Source organism: Astatotilapia calliptera, chromosome 13 (assembly GCF_900246225.1).
Source record: "Astatotilapia calliptera chromosome 13, fAstCal1.2, whole genome shotgun sequence".
In the NCBI taxonomy this organism is placed as follows: Eukaryota; Metazoa; Chordata; class Actinopteri; order Cichliformes; family Cichlidae; genus Astatotilapia; species Astatotilapia calliptera.
Window position 1 is genome coordinate 17,267,077 of NC_039314.1, and position 10,091 is coordinate 17,277,167.

Consider the following 10,091-nt stretch of genomic DNA (forward strand, 5'->3'; position numbering starts at 1 on the left):
ATAAATAAATTTTACTTACTTACTTACTTACTCCCTTGGCATGGTTATGTTTTACCAGCATTTTATTCTAGGATGCTCTCGTATTGCAATGCCACTCTTTGCTCCAACTGCCGGTCAGAAGAGGATTAAGGGCTGCCATGGGTGTTGGAAACCTGCGACCTTTCATGAGCTGACCTCTCATGACTGGACTCCTGCTTGTGAGAAGGCATTTGAGGAACTCAAAGGTGCACTCCTCAGCTGTGTGGTGCTGGCATATCCTGACTTTGAAAACCCATTCATCCTTTCAACTGATGCTTGGACGGCTGGGCGCTGTCTTATCCCAGGTGCCAGCTGCTGAAGAGAGAGTAAGACCTATATTCTTTGCTAGTAAGTATCTCAGCCGCAGCCAGGCAGCACACAGACTCGAACTTTTGGCTCTGAAGTAGGCTGTGTGCAATAGGTTCAGCCACTGGCTTAAGGGTCATTAGTTCATTGTCTGGACTGATAACAGCCCTCTCACATACATTATGACTAAGCCACATCTGGATGCCTGTGAGCAGCTTGCGCCATATTTCTTTGAGGTCAAATATGTTCCTGAAAAGCTGAACATTGTGGAAGACACCCTGAGCAGAAAACCATTTGTGAGACCTTTGGCCCAGCGCCTCTAGCAAGTTGTGAAAGATTCCAGTATCCAAGATGGCTTCCGTTTGACCTGTCAACCTCAGTCGATACGCAGTGCTCCTACCTCTGCTGCAATTAATGTGTCTCTGTCAACTGATAATGTCTCTTCTCTCATGTCCTCCCTCTGTGAGTGGGAGTCTGCTTCTCACCAGCGCGCAACATCCCTCGTTGCTCACCTGATCTTGATTAGTCCACCTGCCTGTGATGTCTCTCATGTTGATCTCCTGTCTCACCAAATAGGGGATCCTGTGATCTCTAGAGTAGCCCACTATGTTGAGCATAAGCACAGGCCCTCCAGAGTTGAGCGCTGTCACAAGAACCAACAAATATTGCGGCTCCTAAAACAATGGGACAAGCTCACATTCCCTATTGGTGTCCTCTACAGAGTTGTGAGGGACCCAATGACCAAACACAAGAGATTCCAGTTTGTGGTGCCTGACTCCCTAAAACAAATGGCACTGTCTGACATACACGATGATGCTGGCCATCAAGGTCAACCTTGCACACTCTGCTTAGCTCGATAGCGTTTCTTCTGGTATGATATAGAGAAGGATGTGCGCAATCATGTGAGAAATTGCCACAGGTGTATCCTCAGCAAGACATTGACTTCTGGTCAGCTGAGGACAGAAACAACAAGTCTGTGGATGTCCCTATGTTTACTGACCACTTCATAAAATTAGCACATGCATTCAAACGCCAGTATCAGACAGCTAAGAGAGTTGCTAAAAAGCTGGGATGGATTAATTCTTCTGTATGGATGGCTTCCCTCAGCGCATTCACTCTGACCAGGGAGCTAGTTTTGAGAGTGAGCTGCTTGCATAGCTTCTGGTTTTGGGTGGTGTTGGCCATTGGGTGGTGTTCACCATACCACCCCATGGGTAACAGTACCACAGAGAGATTTAATCACACCCTTTTAAACTTGTTATGGTCCCTCACCCCCAGAGCTAAGCAAAAATGGCCACAGATGACAGTCCATGATATTTGGCTTACAGCACATCACAGAGTACAGGGATGCCATCAGCACCATCAGCTCTGCAGGCAGTCTGTTGAATGACCTCAATCGATTCTACACCCGCTTCGAGACCCCCCAGACTTCCCAGACCTTCCAGAACCCCCAGACCTTCCGAACCCCCCAGACCTTCCAGAACCACCAGATCACCCCTATTGACCATAGACCAGTTGCACTCACTCCAATCATTACAAAGTACTTCGAGAGAGTGGTGCTGGCCTACATCCAGAGCAACATCGCAGACACCCTGGATCCCCTGTAGCTTGCCTATCGGCCCAATAGGTCCACGTCAGACGCCATCGCTGCTGCCCTTCACGATTCCCTTTCCCATCTGGAAAACAAAGACTCATACATCAGGGTACTTTTTGTTGTTTACAGCTCCGCCTTCACTACTGTCATCCCACACAAACTCACTCACAAGCTGGCGCTGCTCTTGCGGCGACCAGCAGGTTGTCTCTGTCTGTCAGTGTCAGTGTCTTAACTTATTTTTTATTCCTTTATTTTATCCTATTTTTCTTTCTTTTTTTTTTGCCTGAGGAAATCCTACAGCATCGGCTTGTGCTTTGTGGAACTTCTTTTAATGAAGATGGGTTTTTTATTTCGCTTGGTTTTATTGGCAATCCTGACGGTTGTTTGGAGTCAGTGCTACTCCCACACAATTACATACTCACGGGAGTTTCTTCTGGATCTTCGGTGGACAGGCCCGTCTTTGGACTCTTTTCACCCTCCAGTGTTTTCCAGCTCTGGATTATCCAGTAATCACAGGGGCACTTTTGTTTTTAACAGAGTCAAAGCAAGGAAGTGGGGTAAGAAGGGAGGCCTACGTCAGCGATTGCGGAAGCAAATACGGTACAACCGTATTCCTTTACCATCAATAATCCTGGCTAATGTGCAGTCTCTGAGTAGTAAATTAGATGAACTGCATTTGAATGTTGCACATTTACGTGACTACAGGGATGCATGTCTAATGGCATTCACAGAGACTTGGCTCAAGGATTCTGACCCTGATTGTTCTCTGGAATTAAATGGCTTCGGGGTTCCCATACGTTTGGATCGAGACCCCGGAGCTACCCAGAAATCGCAAGGAGGAGGGGTGTGTTTGTATATAAATCAGAAATGGTGTAAAAACGTGACCGTTCGTAGACAAGTGTGTCTGCCTGACATTGAGCTCCTCTCTGTGTCTTTGAGGCCGTTTTATCTGCCAAGGGAATCTGCCTGTTGCTCTTACATCTTTAGTGATGAAGTCCTTCGAAAAACTTGTCAGGAAGGAGATCCTGCAGCAAGTAGAGAAGCTGATAGATCCACTACAATTTGCATACAGGCCTTGTAGAGGTGTGGATGATGCAGTGGTCACTCTGTTGAACTTCCTTTATCGCCATCTTGATGGCGCCAAAGCTCATGCTCGGCTTTTATTTATCGATTTTTCTTCTGCTTTTAATACTATCCAGCCACATCTTTTAGTGGACAAGCTTCTTAACCAATTTAAACTTAATTTTAATCTCGTTGGTTGGATCTTAGACTTCTTAACTGATAGATCACAGTGTGTGAGAATAAACGGCTGTTTTTCCAAACAGCTGAACTCTTCCACTGGCTCACCACAAGGTTGTTGTCTCTCTCCTCTTTTGTATATTTTGTACACTAATGACTGTCGCAGCACACAGGCCAATAGGCATTTCATCAAATACGCAGTCATTGTAAGCCTCCTTCATGGTGAAGAGGATTCCCATGGGCCTGTTGTGGATGAGTTTGTTTCATGGTGTGATCAGTCCTTCTTAATGATTAACACCTTGAAAACCAAGGACATGGTTATAGATTTCAGGAAGTCATCCCCTCATCCTGCGCTTACAGTGGTAAATGGTGCAGCCATTGAAATGGTGGATAGTTACAAGTACTTGGGGGTTGTTCTTGATAAGACCCTGTCCTTTGAGTCACATCTTGCTGCTACAGTGAAAAAGGCCCAACAAAGACTGTACTTTTTAAGGAGGTTGAGAGGTTTTAATGTTTCATCTGAAATGATGACTCTCTTTTATAAAAGTTTTATTGAATCTGTTTTAACTTTCTGTATCATTGCTTGGTACGGTAGTATGTCCATGGATAAAAAGACCAGACTTAACAATCTGGTTAAAGTGGCGGGCAAGATTTCAGGGAGGTCTCAGGTCCAGCTTGTGGACTTTTATAACAGGCAGGTGCTGAGGAAGGCAACTTCTGTCCTGTTGTGTTCAGATCATCCTCTCTTTAACGATTTTCAACTGCTTCCATCAGGTCGTCGTTATAAAATGACTGCAGTGAAGACAAAGCGACATAAATTGTCGTTTGTACCTAGTGCTATTATCTTAATTAACAACACTAAATTGTAAGTGTTGTTGCCATTGCACATTGCACTTTTTTCGATGGAATATCTAGGTTGTTTTATCAGGCTTATATTATATTATAGTATTTTTTTTAATGAGTGTACGTGATGTGTTGGTTGTATGTTTGTTGTTTGTTTTGACATACTGCGAATCAATTTCCCATCAGGGACAATAAAGTTACCATTGACCATTGACATTGACCAACACAAGGCTTACATCGCACCCTATGTGACTGGCTACAGGACTTTTTGTAGGCCCCAGTCCGTCAGGATGGGCAACAGGACTTCAGCCAGCATTAGTACTAACACTGGCTTCCACAGGGTTGCGTCCTCAGTCCCATCCTCTACGTCCTGTCCACCCACAACTGTGTTGTGGACTCCAATAGGGATAACACCATACTGAAGTTTGCGGACTACACTGCAGTGATTGGTCACATCACTGGAGGGGACAAAGCGGCTTATAGGAGAGAGGTGGCCGGTCTGGTGCCATGGTGTGAGGACAACAAAGCTCACCCTCAACACTGATAAGACCAATGAGATGGACTCACTTGCAGAAGAAGCGAATCACATTCTCCTGGCTGCAGGCACGTGGAGAGGGGGGGGCTAGAGGGGCTTGAGCACCCGCCCCTTTCCTGATGGGTGCCCAAAGTGCCCTTTTGTTGAGGCAACTTTTTTTTTTAATTTTTTTTTTTTTTTAATGTGTGTGTGTGCGTGCGGAGTCCTGTCTGTGCCCCTCAACAATAATATTTAACTATTAATCATAGTTTTGCTAAATAAAAGGATCTGGCTTGCATCAGTAACATGATCACATTTAACCAATGATCGCCCTTGACGGCAGAACGCGCTGGTTACGAGCCGGGAACGAGCTCACAAAGAGCACGCGCATTTGTTGCGGTCCGGAGCTGTAGGAGAAACACAAGTTAATTATATTTCACTAAAAACGATCTAATATGCATGTCCACATAATTATGCCTTATTATATTTATAATATTTTAAAAAACACGCGCTGTATTTTAAAGAACATACATTAAGTGGTAAATGGCCTGTATTTGTATTTTACTAGTCCCTAAGGACCCCAAAGCGCTTTACACATCCAGTCATCCACCCATTCACACACTGGTGATGGCAGCTACATTATAGCCACAGCCGTCCTGGGGCGCACTGACAGAGGCGAGGCTGCCGGACACTGGCGCCACCGGGCCCTCTGACCACCACCAGTAGGCAACGGGTTAAGTGTCTTGCCCAAGGACACAGTGACCAAGACTGTCCAAGCCGGGGCTTGAACCGGCAACCTTCCGATTACAAGGCGAACTCCTAACTCTTGAGCCACGATCGCCCCAAGAAGCAGGTTATATTAGATTTATATTTTAAATAAGACAAAATTTGGATTTTATAGCAGTAAAATGATTGTATCTCTACAGTTTAAAAATGTAATAAGCTTTGCCCTGCACAGAGTGGATAGTGAAACAAATGGAATCATCATAATGACATTATTTCATATTTATTACTTCCCCCTCCTCATTGTTTTATTATTGTAGCTCTAGTAATAAATAATAATGTAAGGATTCTGGATCAGCACCATGGATGCCCATAGTACAGTATTCTGAAGAAGGTCTAAAATGTCACTGTGTGTGCGTGCATGTGTTTGTTTTATGTATATGAATTTTTTAAAATTATTACTCATGATATAACATTGTCCAGACATGGCTGGTAAGGACATGAGGAGGAAACTGTAGGAGCTGTGTGAGGCTACTAAAGGCAGTGCTATAACATTTTTCTGTCATCATTTTATTATAGATTAAGTGCAAGAGTTGTTAGTTGTGGATAATTATAGTTTATTGCAATAGCAAGTTGTGCCTTGTTCTCAGATGGACAGCAAGTGGAGAGTGATATATGAAATGATGGGATGGAAGGAAGAAGAGAAGCAAAGAGTGATTCACAGGCAGAGCCTAAATTATTTCTCACAGTTTTTTGCTGCCTTATGGTTCCAAGCGCTGTCACCAATCTTTGCAATTTTGTTATTATCTCATGACACTTGTTTAATCAGCTACCATCTCTCCTATGGACTTTTTACTGTCTACAGTCTCAGATCAACACAGCCCTGCCCTCCAGAACTATCCACAGCAACCCCTCAACAGCAACATTGTACCCATCAGGTAAAACATCGGCTATGTTTGCTTTGCCTTGTTGCCCATATTAGATTCTTGATGAATGTGTGTCGTTGTTATTCAGCCTGGTTCAATGTGCCCCTTTTTAACTTTGAGCACCCGCCCCTTTAAACCTCTCTGCACGGCCCTGCCTGGCTGCCAGGAACTTCAGCATCCAGGCAATAGTTCCCGACTCACCAACAACATCTCCCGCGATTCTCTCGGGGGCCTCCAACTCATCGATGGTGGCTGGGAACATGGCACCGTGGAAAAGGGCTGTGTTTTTGCCATCAGCGTGACAGCGCATTGCCGCCTTTGCAGGGAAATGAGTCCGCCAGGGCTCTGTTGCTGGCGATAAGGCAAGGCTACTCTTTATAGAGGACTCACACTCGGGGACATGTTTTCTGGTGGACTCTGGCTCCCAGAAGAGCCTCTGGAACTCTCGTGTCATCTTTGCATTCCTCCACAATGGTATTTTATTTAATATTTTAAAAAATTGGAGATTTCCCGTGTACCACCAGCGAGAGTACCACACTTTGAGAAAGACTGGGCTGTGTCCTGGCATCTTACTAGGTGCTAAGCTGGTCTCAGGTCTCTTATCCTCCTTGGAGGAAGCTATGTTGCTGATCTAATTCAATATTGTATATGTGATGACAATTTGTTTGAGGCTAATGAATTTGTTATTGTGGTTGTATTTCTAGATTTGCTTCTTTTTTGTGTGTGCTGTTTAGGATTTTATGTAGTTCTTGGGGGGGTGAATGTAACCGGGTTTTAATGCAATTAATCCATCTGGAATGCAGAATGACTCAAAATCCCTCTGTCAACGCATTTCAGGCGGTTTGTCCAAAGTTTGTCCATTCTGCACTTCAGATGGGTTGTTGCATTAAAATTTTTAATCGCGTTAATTGTGATGACGCGTTAATGTTTTAACGTTGACAGCCCTACAACAAACACAAAAATAAAAGCCATCATTCTATAGACTTATAATTTGCACTGATGTGTTTTCTAAATTCTATCACACACATATACGTGAAAAGTGTATATGTGCGCCTGTTTGCTGCTGTTGCTTGTGCTGAAGTCTCACACACAACCAGTCGAAAGGGGAGGGGGCGGGCTCCTTCCAAATAGTGCACATTTCAGTCATAATATTGTCAATCCAAGTCCATTATGTATTAATTATTTTTCCTGGATTGTGTGAAAAACAAAACCCTATATCATCGAATCTGTGCATTGAGGTGTAGGTCTGTTAGGTTATGTTTTAGGGTTGGGTGTTGATACTGGAGTGCAAAATTACTGATGGACAAGAAAAGGTCAAAGAGATCAGGTTCTCAGTTTAGAAAAAAAGAGCAAAACAAGAGGAGAAACGAGCAAAAGATACAGGCAAGCAGATGTGTCGTTGGATAATGACAGGTATTATGTATCCTGAAACAAGATAACATTCGTTAGTGGGGAAAACTTCTGTTTACCTTTGTTAGCCACTTGGCTACTATCATAGCCAAGTGGCTAAACATTTGTTCTGCTCGACTGACCTGATATCTTAAATGATTAGATTGAACTTTATTTAATACAAAGAAATATCGTTTCAATTAAGATTTTCCTTTAATTTATGATAAATTAAAGGAAGTGTAATATGTTTCTTTATAGATAAATGCACATCAAAATAGCACATATGCACCAAACACTTTGTGGGATGCACTTTACCCACGTACACACATGCACAGACACACACGGTACGTTATTGCAGATGTAACGTTTATTAGTTTTGACAGTCCGCCGTCTGGACAGCTCCCGTCTCAGCTGATCCCAGCTTCCCCTCCGCTCCTCTCCCGTCTCACTAAAAAGGGGAAGAAAAGACGTCATCAGCCCAAACTCCATCAGTTGTGTTCTCACCTGCCTCTCCAGCACCGCCCCATTGAGCTCACTGCACCACTCCTCCCCTGCAGCTGCGCCCGGGACCACACCTCCGCCACACACTTACTGTAAAAAAGTATGGCCACTAATTACAGTGTTGGCTCTAAGTTAAAAAATGTCCCAAAACATTTTTTATTAGTAATCTCAATATGAATTAAAACAAGCTGTTGTATTTTTTTTTTCAGTATATTGCTTGTAATATGAATTTTACTCACATAAATGTACATATTATAGTCCTAAATATATCTTCACTTAAATGTTATTGAAGTTGCAATGTAATATCTATAATTAAATTAAATTAAATGTAACACAAAGTGCATAGTGCAGTCTAAATCATTCAGATATTAGTTACTATACAAGACGCATAATGGTCTTTATACAATGTGTGCCTGAATATTTTGTGTAACTGTACCACTTTTTGGCAATAACTTCAAAAGATACAGAATTACAATAAGAAATGTGCTGTGGTTGCAACTGTTTCCACTTATAAAAGCTCTATAAATTCTCTGTTGATTAACCAACATGTAAAATGTGCCTCTTTTTGTTTTAATTTCCACTGCTTTCATCTAATTTAGAGATGTACTTACAGCATTAAAGTACACTTAAACAGTTTTATCAATTAAATAAACACATCATAGCTATGAAAAAAATATAAGTTCTCAACTGTGCTACAAAATACTACAATTTTTAAAAATTCATGCACATTAATAGTAGACTACAGTAAAAATAAAATCATATTTACCACATTCCTTTCTTCCTTATGCTGAAGAAGTGGTGTGCGTCAATCAGACTGTATGTTTTCTGTTATTTATCCTGTTTATTCTTTGCTGCAGACATTATCCTCACGTGTTTAAATCCTTGGTGTACACTTTGTTTGCCGAATGTTAAGAGGGTTAGGGTTAGCCTGTCCAATAAATGAGTGAACGACAAATACATGAGTGGAAATGGATTCTTTAGATAAGCCATCTGTTCTTATCAGAGAACCCTGTTGAGATTGTGGATGTATAGAGTCAGCATCTTATAATCCTGTCATGCATAGTTCTGGAGGTGAAGTTGATCTCTCTTAAAGATGTTGCATCCGCATTCTGCCACTAGATGTCGCCATAACACAAGTGTTGGGGCACACAGAGCAGGCGAGACACAAGAGGCTGCTTCTTCTCTATCCTGGAGGACAGAGAGATGGGCAGTGCTGTCAACTTCAGCCTGGGTGGTCAAAACTATATCACAGGGCTACGGGGTTCAGAGCCTGCAAATCCTGGATGGGGATTTGCAGGCTCTGAACGGAATTCTCAGAAAATACAAATACAATTAGCACCACTGAGGCAGTGGGGCATTCGTCTGGCTACATACACTCAACAAAAATATAAACGCAACACCTTTGTTACTGCTCCCATTCCCCATGGGATGGACGTAGAGACCTAAAATTCATTCCAGATACACAATATAACCATCCCTCCCAAACAGTGGTCACAAATCAGTCCAAATGTGTGGTAATGGGCACATCTGCTATATTGAAATAATCCATCCCACCTCACAGGTGTGCCACATCAGGATGCTGATCTGACATCATGAGTGACATCATGACAGGTGTACCTCAGACTGCCCACAAGAAAAGGCCACCCTGGAATGTGCAGTTTTTTGCGCTATTGGGGGTCTGGGGACCCAGAACCGGTCAGTATCTGGTGTGACCACCATTTGCCTCATGCAGTGCAACACATCGTCGCATGGAGTCTATCAGATTGTCAATTGTGGCCTGTGGAATGTTGGTCCACTCCACTTCAATGGCTGTGCGAGGTTGTTGGATATTCGTGGGAACTGGTACACGCTGTCGTATACGCCGGTCAAGCACATCCCGAACATGCTCAATGGGTGACATGTCCGGTGAGTATGCTGGCCATGCAAGAACGGGGACATTCTCAGCTGCCATCTGCCCTGAACAATGTGAACCATGATTCATCCGTGAAGCGCACACCTCTCCAACGTGCCAGACGCATTCGAATGTGAGCATTTGCCC